Consider the following 13435-nt stretch of genomic DNA (forward strand, 5'->3'; position numbering starts at 1 on the left):
GACAAGGAAGAAATCCTTTGATGCGGTGGAAACTATTGCTTACACTCAGAAGTGCAGTGCCATGTTGCCAATTAATACACCACCGAAATTGAAGGATCCAGGAATTTTTTCTATCCCTTGTCATATTGGTCATCTTTCTATTAGTAAAGCTCTTTGCGATTTAGGAGCTAGTGTCGCGTTATGCCGTATTCATGTCATAAGAAATTAAATATGGGTCCGTTGTGATTACTAATATGACACCGCATATGGCCGATAGATCGTTAAGCACCCACTGGGGGTATTGGAGGATGTTCCCGTTCGTATTGGGAAGTTTTACATCCCCGTTGATTTTGTTGTCATGGACATGGCTGAAGACAACCAAATCCCTATCATCTTGGGCAGACCGTTCTTACATACTGCGGGGGCGGTTATAGATGTTAGGCAAGGGAGATTGACCTTAGCTGTGGGGGATGATACGATTATATTTAACTTGGAAAAAGCATTGAAAAACCCCATGATAGAAGAGACTTGTCATAGTATAGATGTTGTTGATTTTACTATTGATGAGTGTCTTCCTATGTGTTTGGACAAGGATCCTCTGGAGATTGCCCTGGTTTCAGATCCAGCTGATCAGACGGGTTCTTGGAGTCCAGAAGTTCATCAGATTGAGAGGCTTCTAACTGGAGAGGAATGCCCACATCAGAAGGTATATAGTTTGGGTGTCACACCTAAGGTAACTGAGGTAAAGAAACCTGAATAAAAACCTCTTCCCTCTCATCTCAAATATGAATTTCTTGACGACTGTGAAATGAACCCAGTGATTGTCAATGCTAGCCTAACTGAAGGTCAACTATCTGCTTTGTTGACTGTTTTGAGAACTCATAAAAAGGCAATTGGGTATAGCATTGACGATCTCAAAGGTATTAGTCCTGACTTTTGTATGCATAGAATTCACTTGGAAGAAGGCCACAAGCCTAGTGCACAAGGTCGAGATTTACTAAATCCTCCAATGCGGGAGGTGGTAAGAAAAGAGGTACGAAATTACTTGATGCCGGTATAATTTTCTCTATATCGATTCTAAATGGGTCGATCTGTCCAAGTTGTACCTAAGAAGGGAGGTACTACAGTAGTGAAAAATGATAAGAATGAATTGATTGCTACTAGACTTGTTACAGGGTGGAGGATGTGCATTGACTATAGGAAGTTGAACACGGCCACTAAAAAGGACCATTTCCCACTTCCTTACATTGACCAAATGTTAGAGAGATTAGCGTGTCATAGTTATTTCTGTTACCTAGATGGCTACTCCGGTTTCTTTCAGATACCCATTCATCCTGAGGATCAGGAAAAGACCACTTTCACATGTCTATATGGTGTATTTGCATACAGGAGGATGCCCTTTGGTTTATGTAACGCTCCTGCTACCTTTCAGCGTTGTATGATGGCCATATTTTCTGATTACATAGAGTCTATCATGGAGGTCTTTATGGATGCTTTCAGTGTATATGGTACTGATTTTGATATTTGTTTGAGAAACTTGACTAAGGTTTTGCAGTACACAGAGGAGAGAAACCTTGTTCTCAACTGGGAGAAGTGCCACTTCATGGTTACTGAAGGGGTGGTACTCAGTCACTTGGTGTCAGGTAAGGGTATTCAAGTGGACAAAGCTAAGGTTGAGGTAATTGAGCAACTCCCGTACCCGGTTAATGTTAAATGTGTGTGTAGTTTCCTTGGTCATGCAGGGTTTTATCGCCGCTTTATTAAGGATTTTTCCAAAATTGCTCAACCTCTAACCCGGCTACTCCATAAAGATACACCTTTTGTGTTTACTGACGAATGTGTTAAGTCCTTTGACAGGATTAAACAAGTTCTTATCTCAGCTCCTATTATCCGATCTCTGGATTGGAGACTTCCTTTTGAGATTATGTGCGATGCCAGTGACTATGCAGTCGGAGCTGTTTTGGGGTAGCGAAAGGACAAGGTGTTACATGCCATTTACTATGCAAGCAAGACTCTAGATGATGCACAAATTAACTATGCTACTACGGAGAAGGAACTTCTTGCAGTTGTCTATTCTTTAGACAAATTTAGAGCTTATCTTGTTGGTTCTAAAGTTATTGTTCATACTGACCATGCAGCTTTGAAATATCTTTTAACCAAACAAGAGGCTAAACCTAGGCTTATTAGATGGATTTTGTTGTTACAGGAATTTGATTTAGAAATCCGTGATAAGTCTGGTGCTGAAAATGTTGTTGCAGATCATTTATCTAGGCTGAGATTTGCAGGAAGAGAGATCTTGCCCATTGATGACTCTTTTCCAGATGACCAACTGTTAGCTGTAGCTGCAAATACTCTATGGTTTGCAGATTATGCCAATTATTTGGTGGGAGGTATGCTTCCTCCTAATCTATCCTATCAGCAGAAGAAGAGGTTTTTGCATGACGTGAAGCGATATTTCTGGGACGACCCATATCTGTTCCGGGAGTGCGCAGACGGTATCTACAGACGATGTATTCCAGAGAGTGAGGTACGTGCCATCCTTTCTCATTGTCACTCTTCTTCTTATGGAGGTCATCATGGTCCTTCTAGAACATTTGCTAAGGTAATGCAATCGGGTTTTAATTGGCCTACTATCTTGAAAGATGCTACTACTTTTGTCCGTTCTTGTGATGCATGTTAAAGGACGGGCAATATCTCGCAAAGGCATGAGATGCCTCAAACTGGAATCTTCGAAGTGGAGATTTTTGATGTTTGGGGCATTGATTACCAAGGGCCATTCCCTACTTCTCATGGAAATCAGTATATTTTAGTAGCTATAGATTATGTTTCTAAATGGGTGGAGGCAGTTGCCACCCCCACTTGTGATGCTAAATCTGTTGTTAAGCTGTTTCAGAAGATTATCTTTCCACGGTTTGGAGTGCCTCGCGCAGTGATCAGTGATGGAGGCAAGCATTTCAATGAGCGTCATCTTAATTCTCTCATGAAGAAATATGGCGTTACACACCGCAGAGGATTGGCATATCATCCTCAAACCAGTGGACAAGTAGAGATTTCCAACAGAGAGCTGAAACAAATCTTGGAAAAGGTAGTAAGCAAGAACAGAAAGGATTGGAGTCGGAAGCTCGATGACACTTTGTGGGCTTACCGTACTGCATTCAAGACCCCGATTGGAGCATCACCATACCGTCTAGTCTATGGCAAGTCTTGCCATTTACCTGTAGAGCTCGAGTACAAGGCTATGTGGGCCATAAAGGAGCTGAATATGGATCCCTCACTGGCGGGTGAGAAACGACTGATGCAGTTGAATGAGCTTGATGAGTTTCGACTGCATGCCTATGATAGTGCTCGAGTGTATAAGGAGCGAACGAAGAAGTGGCATGACAAGCATATTTTGCCAAGGGAATTTCATGTTGGTGAGAAAGTTCTCTTATTTAACTCTCGTTTGCGTTTGTTTCCGGTAAAGTCAAGAGTAGATGGTCCGGACCGTTCACCGTAGGGATGTGAACAAGTTTGGGTCGATTACACACCGCAAACTGACAAAGGGGAAATCTTCAAAGTGAATGGGCAACGATTGAAGATCTACCATGAAGGAGCGTATGTCGGGGTGATAGAGGCTTTGGACCTCTACGCCATTGATTCTTCTCACTGATGAAGAATTACGGTCGTGCGGGACCGCAAAAACCAGCGCTACCGAGAGGCAGCTCGGATTTTGTAATATATTAGTTTGTAATTAGGATTTACATTTCATTATTGCTTTTGCTTTTATGTTTTTCATTGAACTTTGAGAGATGAGGAGAGGGTACTTGATATGATTTCAAGTATCTTTTGCAGGAATTTTGACGGGATTTGGAGCTATGAGTAACAAATGACGAAAAAAGACACCAGCATCAACTTCCTCGGTCGAGCCAGGAGCGACTCGATCGAGGAACCTATCAACTCGATCGAGCCAGTCGCGACTCGATCGAGGCACCAGTGAAGATTTTCAAAAAGCTTAAAACGAAAGTTGGCTAGTCAGGAATTTGGTTCCTCGATCGAGCCAGGCGCGACTCGATCGAGGATCCAAAATAAACCGGGTTCCGCGTTTTTCTTTAACCGGTTTTATGCTTTAATTACTCTACCTTCTTTCAATTCCCTTCTTCTTTTCGTGCCTTCTTCCTGCATTCTTCCTCCTCTATTGCTCTTTTTCTCTACATTCATCATAAATCATCATCAAATCTCACTTAAAACTTGTGTTTAATTGCTTATTACTTGTTTGCATCACTCTCTTGTGCTTATTTTCGCGATTCATTGCTATTTTTGCTCCGGTAAGTCCCGAATTTGTCTAATTTGTCTCGCACAAATCTGAAATTTCTTGCTTATAACTTGAGTTTATGGTATTAAATCTTCCATTGCTAGTATACAATTGCTATTTCCTTGCTTTCTAGCCCCTTAATTGTTGAAATTCATGCCTAATTTGCTAATTTGGGAATTAGGGTTCTTCAAAATCCGGGTAGAAATTATGCATTAAATTGGTTAGAAATTGTGTTCTTATGCTTGGATTCTTCATTATTTGATACATACTCATGTTCCCCTAACTTTTTGGATGCTTCAATTGTGATTTTGAGTCTTAAAACTTGATTTTTCGACCCATTTATGCCAAAAAACGGTACTGTTTTTATGCTATGGTTGAATATGATCGTTTACTTGTCTTTTATGTAGAAAATGTCGACTTCTAGGCAAGGAAATAAGAGGACTCGAGAAAGGAGAGCCCCTGTTCAGCAACCCGAGGTGATTCCCGAAGAAGTTGTGTCTTCGGAGGACAACTTGTCTCCTTTGGATGATTACCCATTCATTGAATTCCGCGACAAAGCACAAAAGGACAGGTTCGAGTATCTGTTAACTAAATCTATGAGTGCCACTCGATGCGTGGATAGGAAAATTTTGCGAACATTGAAGATAGATGCCATTATGTTTGGCATGTTCAATGAGATAGGGTTACAGGGTCTTTTCACACTCCATGAATTATCTTACCCTGCTGTAACTCTCGAGTTTCTGAGCTCATTTACTTACTTTCCCAGCGATCATCTTATCAAGTTTCGATTGCTTAATGTAGAACGGTCCTTAACCTTTGACCGTCTGTCAGAAATTCTGGGAATAGATAAGCATACAGACAGAGACTTGTATGGTGTTGGTGGGCTGTCCGCTATTCGATATTTTCCATTGTTTACTGGTTATGCGGATGCGGATGTCAGTGCTATGGCTTTTTTGGACGTCCAACACGTGTGCCTTCGTTTATTTGTGAGGTATTTGAGCTATTTGTTGTATGGCCGGCACGACAAGAGAAAGACCTCCACTATTGAGGTCTTAACACTTGCTAGTTACTTGAATCCTTATCGGGCGGAGACGTTCCAGTTCTCTCCCCCTGCTCTTGTGTGCTCGGCTTTTGATAGGATGATTGGGAGGTATGGGAACCTTGATTGTGGTGCTCTTGTCACCAAGATAGCTAGGGCTGTTTGTGATTTTGAGGGTGATGACCCCTACGAGCCCATGGATGACTATGAGCCACTTGTTGATGATGACCACCTTCGTAATGAAATTTCCTATATTGACATCAAGAATGGGAAGGACCATTACTGGAGGGTCCGGGGTGAGTCTTATATGCTTCTACCTTGTGACCGTTTACCTGCTGTAGACCCCCTTGAGGAGAGTACGACTGTGGAGCGACCCCCACCCGTTACTTATCTGACTCCTGAGGACCTTCTGGTCACTTTTCCTGGATCTAGTACTACTACCACTACCGGCGGGCGCCGGCGACGTTGTCCACCCACTACCTATCTGCCTGGCTCATTCTAGCCTGCTCCTCCTCCACCTCCTTCAGCCTATCCTGCTTCAGGCTATGCTTCTGGCATTCATTTTGATCCGGTTGTTGCACGAGAGGTGAGGATGCATGAGGGCATCAACACTGCTTTGATAGAGAGACGGATGTGGGAACAGATGGAGGCCATGTCTCTTGCTTCAGGGGCCAGTATCAGGGTGTGACACCTACCTATTACACCACTCCGGGTGATGACAGCCGTGTGTTCCATCTATATGGAGTGTTTCCTACAGAGTTCGGGCAGTTTAGTACTGCCTACGGTGCCTTGGGCCGTCCCTTTTACACTCCAGTCCGCCCCCCTCATCCTACTTCTGTTTTTGCGGAGGACGCCGGTGTTCCTTGCTCCCAGAGAGGACCGTTTGGTTAGTTTAGTGCTTCTACTTCCGTTGTTGTTGTTCCAGGAGGCAGCCGTGGTAGAGGCCGTACTAGGAGAGCCACCCGTGGTCGAGGACGCAGTCTCGTTCCTGATCCTGAGCTTATGTCCCTGTATGCCGAGATTGATGATTATGATGATGGAGCCCAGTAGTGACAGCTGGTCACTACATCCCCCTCTTTCCAGCTGGTTTGGGGGAGGCTACTGCCTTACAGCTGGTATTATCTTTCTTGTTTTGTTTTATTGCATTTCCTTTTTCCCTCTTCCCTTTGTTCGTGGTGTCCTATAGGTTGCTGGATTTCTGTGTGATTGCTATGCTGTAGGCGTCACAATGAGGACACTGTGACATTTAGGTTTGGGGGAGTGTGTTTATTTCTGTTGTGTGCTTTTATTTATGTTGTGTGTGAAAAAAATTAAAAAAAAAATTGAAAAATTATAAAATCCAAAAACATGTTTTTATTTATTTTTATTGAATTCGAGTCGAGTCTTGGTGAATTGTATAGCAATGATGATAATTTGCTTTGTCTTTGCATTTGAGTCCCATCTAGTTGTCCATATACATTGTTTTGACCCGTTAGCTATGATGAACAAAGCTCTTTACTCAAGTCTTGACCGTCACAATATGCCTTATGCCGAGTAGACTTGACTTTATTTTGTTGGTAAACCACTTAAATTTCTAAGGTCTTTAGAGCTTCCTAGGCCGGGAACATTAATAAACCGGTCTCATTGTTATTTAGGCTGATGAGTGTGGTCTCCTTGTGGAATATGTAATATCAAACTGCATAAGTGTGACATTAGTTTCTTAGCTTTTGCGCGTTCATATGATTAAGTACATGAGGAAAGGCGGTTCTTTTTGTTCAAATATGCCATACATTACCCAGTTTTTGTTAGCCCGTTTGAACCATGTAGCCATTTTATATCCTATTTCTTAGCTACATTCCAGAATTTGCCTACCTTTTTCGGGACAGTCGCAGTTGCTTGAGTCCTTATTGTTATAGCTACTTTGGTTGGGTTGGGACTTTTATTGTCATGTGGGTAGTAGCTATCTTTTTGTAACAATTGTGTGACCTCTTATGTTGAAAAAAAATAAGTATTATGAAGCAAAGAAGAAAAAAAAAAAGAAAAGTTTCGAAAAAAAAAAGAATTCAAAAAAAAAGAGAGAAAATAAAGAAAATAAAAGAAAAGAAAAGGAAAAGAAAAGAAGAAAAATGTTTGCTTCATTGAGTTTTGTTAGGAGGTCGTGTGTGGTAATTACTGGAGTCTAATGCACATTTGGAGAGCCTTTTCATTTCTCTCATATGTTGTCAAAGTTGAGATTATTTCTCCAGTTGGATGTTTGTTTTTATTTATTAGATTTGGCTATTGGTCTAGTGCTGCGACTACCGTCTGAGCCTCACATACCCATATGTGCTTTTGCACAAGCCACTTCTATACCCATGCCACTTTACCACCATTCTGTCCTTGATACATGTACTTGGTCTGTTTCGTGAATGCGTACTAGTTGGAGAATCTCTTATCACATTAGATTGCATGCATATTTCATAAGTTGAGTGAGAGTCTTATTTCTTTCTATCTTACATATATCTCACCCCTTATGAGTGCATGAGTGAAACCGCGAGAATCCAACAAAATTGTCTTGCAAGGTTGAAAAGTATTTGGCTGAGTCTCGGTATCATGTCACATCTTGAGTAAGAGTTGCGTTAGTCTATTACCCGTGCTTTTGAATTTGTTTTATTAGCACAACTTTGGTCATTACTTTGTTATAGATGTGGACAGCTGGGATTTGTATGTGCCTAGACATTTGCTCTGAGTTATTCATTCACCATATGTTTGTTGTTCTTTGTTAGGCCTGATTGCTTTGCTTGAGGACAAGCAAAGGTTTGGTTTGGGGGAGTTTGATGTATCACTTTTATATACACTTTTATAGCTCTCTTTATGCCATTTTACATACCGTTTCGTGCCTATTATATCATTTATGTTCTCTATTTCAATGAATTGTCGATACTGCCGCTATTTTGTGTTTTGATGCAGAAAAGACTCGTTATGAGTATGATCAAGCTAAGATTAGCATGGCGGAGACGGCATAGTAGAATACACGAAGCACGGCACGAGAAACGAGGAAGCACGAAGGCTAGAAGTGAAAGAAGAGAAGAAATAGCCTGTGAAGCAAGTTCCTCGATCGAGTCACCACTGGCTCGATCGAGCAGCTGTCCTCGATTGAGTCACCTCTGGCTCGATCGAGGATCCTCTCTGGCAGACTTATTTCCGGAATTTCCTAAAACGATTATCTTTTGTTATAAATTAGAAACTCGTGTTTTATTGTTAGTTTACGCTTTATTTTACATTCATACTGCTGGATACTTTCTTAGAACCCTAATTTCTTCCCTGTACGGTACTAATCTTTCCTCATTAATTAATCGTTCACCGTTTTATGTTCATTGATTATTGTTTCATGCTTTCAATCATGTGTTTATTCTTAATCATTGTTGTTGTTGTTATCATTATGAGTAGCTAATTCCCTCATCTAGGATGAAGGGGATCTAGGTTAATTAAAAGGGAAAATCGATTAATTGCTATTGATATCGTTTAAGTTGTTTTTTGATTATTGTACTTCTTCTAGTTAATCAACTTAAGGCCTGAGTTGTTAATTAGTGTAGCGAATTGATCCTATCGCCGACTGGGTTAGAATTAATATAGGCTGCGATAATCAAATAGATTGTATCTAATTATAGCGACCGCATGTTAGAATCGATTTAAAGGGCATGATTGAGTCGACCGATCTTATGACCTTAAACAACTTGATAGATTTAGCAATTGATTGATAATTCCCGAATAATTGACCTAGTGAACCGGAAGTCCTAGACCTTTAATATTATCGTTTAAACCACAATTTAATTACTTGCAATTAGTTTATTAGATCAAAACAAAACAAAACCCCCAGAATTTGGTTACCTTTAGACAACTTAAATAATTACAGACTTAGCTTTTACCGCCTCCCTGTGGATTCGATACCCGTCTTACTGCTAGCTATTCTTGTTAGTCCTGAGATAGATTTACTTTGGTTTGGTGATACGACTTTAGCCACATCATGCACCTCTCAGTCAAGACAATCCTTCTGGGTGTCTCAAATTAAACTGCAAGGTTGAGCGTTCTCAAAGGACATTCACCAAACGCAACACAACCTATGCCGTAGCTCTTCAAAAGCTCATGACTAAAGAGAAGCTACAACCAATTGGGCCCACTCCGGACCCGCCTAATGCTAAGAAATCCCATTTGTGGGACGGCAGTGCCTATTGCCAATATCATCAAGGAAATGGTCATGACACTGAAACGTGCTTCAAACTGAAACATGTTATTCAAAATATGATCGACAATCATGAACTGATAGCTTCATCCCTATGCCAACCAAGTGATGAAGACAACCCTAATGAACATCTCTTTCTGCAAGGAGATGGAAGTCTCATTGACTATTGTCCTCATATCATCCCCAACAACGAGGGGGAAGTGCTCAAGTGGGTCAATGCTCAAGACCAGACATTCAAGCCGCTGGATGCTGCAAAGGAGACCTTCGAGGAGGAACAATGATGATTAGGAGTCCGTATCTACGATTGAGTCTGAGTCCGAGTCCGAGTCTTAGGCTTTCTCATATCTATCCTAGTGTCTGTCCTTTTATTCCTAAGCAACAACTAGGGGCTGTCCCCATGAGTCACATGTATTCATCGAGTCTGTGCTAACCTCTTATTTATCTAAATAATAGCACGATTTCCATCTATCATATATTCTCCCCTTTACCATTTCCCGTTGACAACGAGAATTAATTTGAGAATTGATTTAAAACAGACAATATGTTCTAATTCAATGTGAGTACACTCGAGTGACGTTCCGTACCGAGTAAGCAAAGGACTCGAAACTCCGTGTCCATTCTCTTTACCTATTCCATGTCTGGCAATAGAAACCTTTCACTAGCACCCTATTTAGGACGAGCTTTTATCAAAGGTATTCTACGACAAACCTAGATAACAAACCAGGACATCTCCTTGTTCATGTTCAATGACGAAAGGCAAGCCCATTCCCCACAAAAGCTTCCCATTAGCAAATATCAACTTCTCACCAACGGGCACATCCCTGTCTGCACCTTTACCTGCCTCGAACGAAGGACAACAAAGAACCAATAAATCAAAAGCCAAAGCGAAAGGCCAAAATCAAAGGCCCAAGCCAATAGCCATTCACCCAATGCCAAAGCAAAAACAAGCCAAAACAATGGCGAAAACCAAAGCCAAGCAAAAGCCAAGGCTAAAGTCAAATCGCAAATACAAAATAGTGAAATTCAAATTCGCTATCTCTCACAAATTTCAAACGACGGAATCAAAAACCGTCTTTTCCCAAACAAAAAAGAAATGGCGAAATTCAACTTCGTTATTTTCTCACAATTCCAAACGACGGAAATTAAAAACGTTCTTTCAAACCAAATACAAAATAGTGAAATTCAAATTCGCTATCTCTGACAAATTTCAAACGACGGAATCAAAACCGTCTTTTGCCAAACAAAAAAAGAAATGGCGAATTCAAATTCGTTATTTTCTCTCAATTCCAAACGACGGAAATTAAAACCGTCCTTTCAAACAAAAAACGAAATAGCGAAATTCAAATTCGCAACTTTCACAAATTCCAAACGACGGGTTTGAAAACCGTCCTTTTCAAACAAAAATGAAATAGCGAAATTCAAGTTCGTTATTTTCCCACAATCTCAAATGATGGATTTAAAAAAACCATCACCTTTCAAACTTTGGACCAATGAAGTCCAACACACCAAGTCCAGGACCAACAAGTCCAAAGCCTAGACCAACGAGTCCAACACATCAAATCCCGAACCCACGAGTGCAAAACACCAAACACTAAAACCTCAACCAAAACTCCTTCACCCCTAAGTCCTTCTACAGACTGTTACAAGGAGACCTATCTAGGATCCTGGGGATTCCCCTCAAGATCATAACCAAAACTGCTTCACCCCTAAGTGCTTCTAGAGACAGTTACAGGGAGACCTATCTAGGCTTCTGAGGATTCCCCCTCAAGCTCGTAATATCACACCTTAACCTTTAAGATCCAGACATGGAAATCTGATCCCATGTTATTTACCAACCATTTCGTGCTCAGGCCACATCAAGCCGAGACCCCATTCCGCACCACACTACAAGCCGTTACCCTTCGGCCTAAACACCACAAAATTCTTGCTCCAGATTTTTATCTGTTAAGCAAACCCATTATTACCAAGCTCCACATTCCCTAATGTTGAAGCCATTTTTCACCACAATCACCACGGAGTCCTCGAATGCTTTGTTATCGAGAACAGGGCATACCTAATCAACCCTTAGAGTCCACTTTTTAGTGTGCTCAAATGATAAGGATCTTTTTCACAAGTTACACCTCTTCGATTTATGATGAAGAGGTATTTATCTCCAATCAACCTTCAAGTCACCAAACGGAATTTTCCGTCGTGACCCTTAACTCCAGATTTTTATCTGTCAAACAAACCTAAAATTACCAAGCTCCACATTCCCTAATGTCGAGGCCATTTTCACCCTGACCCAGATACAGAGTTTCCAAAAGCATTGCTCCCAGGAACGGCACATGCCCATTTCATTCTTAGAGTCCACTTTTTAGTGTGCTCATACAACAAGAAACATTTTCACAAGCTATGCCTCTTCGATTCATGATCAAGAGGTATTTCTCTCCAATCAACTTCCGAGTCACCAAACGGAATTTACCGTTGTGACCCTCAACTCCAAATTTTTATCTGTCAAACAAACCATTATTACCAAGCTCCAAATTCCATAATGTCGAAGCCATTTTCACCCTGACCCAGATACGGAGTCCTCGAATGCTTTGCTACCTAGAACGGGACATACCCAATCTACCCTTAGGGTCCACTTTTTAGTGTGCTCACATGATAACGAACATTTTCAAAAACTACACCTCTTTGATTCATGATCAAGGATGAATTATCTCAAATCAATTTTTCGAGTCACCAAATGGCTTTTACCGTCGTGACCCTCACACTTTAAGGTCCTAACAACTCGCTTAGGCAAACACACATTCAGAACTACGATCTGGTTTGATTTTACTTCATGTGAATATGTAGGCAGTCCTTCATGGGCGCAACCATACACCTCAAAATCACTCTAAGGTCCTAACAGTTAGCTTAGGCACACACATTCAGAACTACAATCAGGTTTGATTTAGCAAACACGCGAATACGTAGGCAGTCTTATTACAAAGGCACAACCGCATACTCCATTCAAAACAATTCCAATTTTCAACCCTCAAAAAAACAGCTAAGAACTACGATCTGGTTTGATTTCGTACACACGCGAATACATAGGCAGTCCCCCAACAAGGACACAACCGCACACTCATTTCAATCTCCACCATCAACATCAATCCTCAAACGCAGCCCACCCAGCTGCAAAAATTAATCTTATACCTCTTTACTGGGGGCTTCTTGAAGGGAAATATCCGTAAAATTCCCTTAAATTTTAAGGATTATAACGCAAATTTAACATGTGAATATGGTCATAAACGAAATATACAAGAGAAACAATAAAGATTAAGAATCAACCTCGGGTCCTAGTGCAAATCGGCAAAATGATCAGAAATCAATGTAGATTTCCTCCTAATTGTTGCACCCAAGACCGTCTGAGACTATGCCCCTTGTGCTAGAAAGTTTTCTCTAATTGCCTTGCAATATTGAGAGAATTGTTGTGAGTTTTTCTAGATGAGAGATCTAGGTTTCAGAGGAAATTTTTCCAAAACCCTAGTTTTTGTTTCAAATGAATCAGTTAGGGCAAAAGGAGAGAGGCTCTCTCCTTTTGTCTTGTTCGGCCAAACCGAGAGCCCAGGGGAGGGAGTGGGCTTTCACTTCCTCCTTATTTTAACTCGTAGTCCAGCTCGAAATTACTAAAATGTATATGACGGGTTTTCAATTATAAATCGTCATTGGTTATCGGTTATTAACGTATCAACTGGTAACATGACTCAGTTAATATATTAATACACGTCCGACAAAGACAATATTGTATAATTAAATAAATTCAATATACATTAATTAAATATAAATCGTTTATATTCAATTTACGAATTAATTGCTTAATTCATATTAGCCATTATTATTTAATCCGTATTAAATAATTATCTCAACATCGCGTTTGACTAATTACTAGTCAATAACTCCG

This window comes from Silene latifolia, chromosome 11 (assembly GCF_048544455.1).
Source record: "Silene latifolia isolate original U9 population chromosome 11, ASM4854445v1, whole genome shotgun sequence".
NCBI classification, from domain to species: Eukaryota; Viridiplantae; Streptophyta; class Magnoliopsida; order Caryophyllales; family Caryophyllaceae; genus Silene; species Silene latifolia.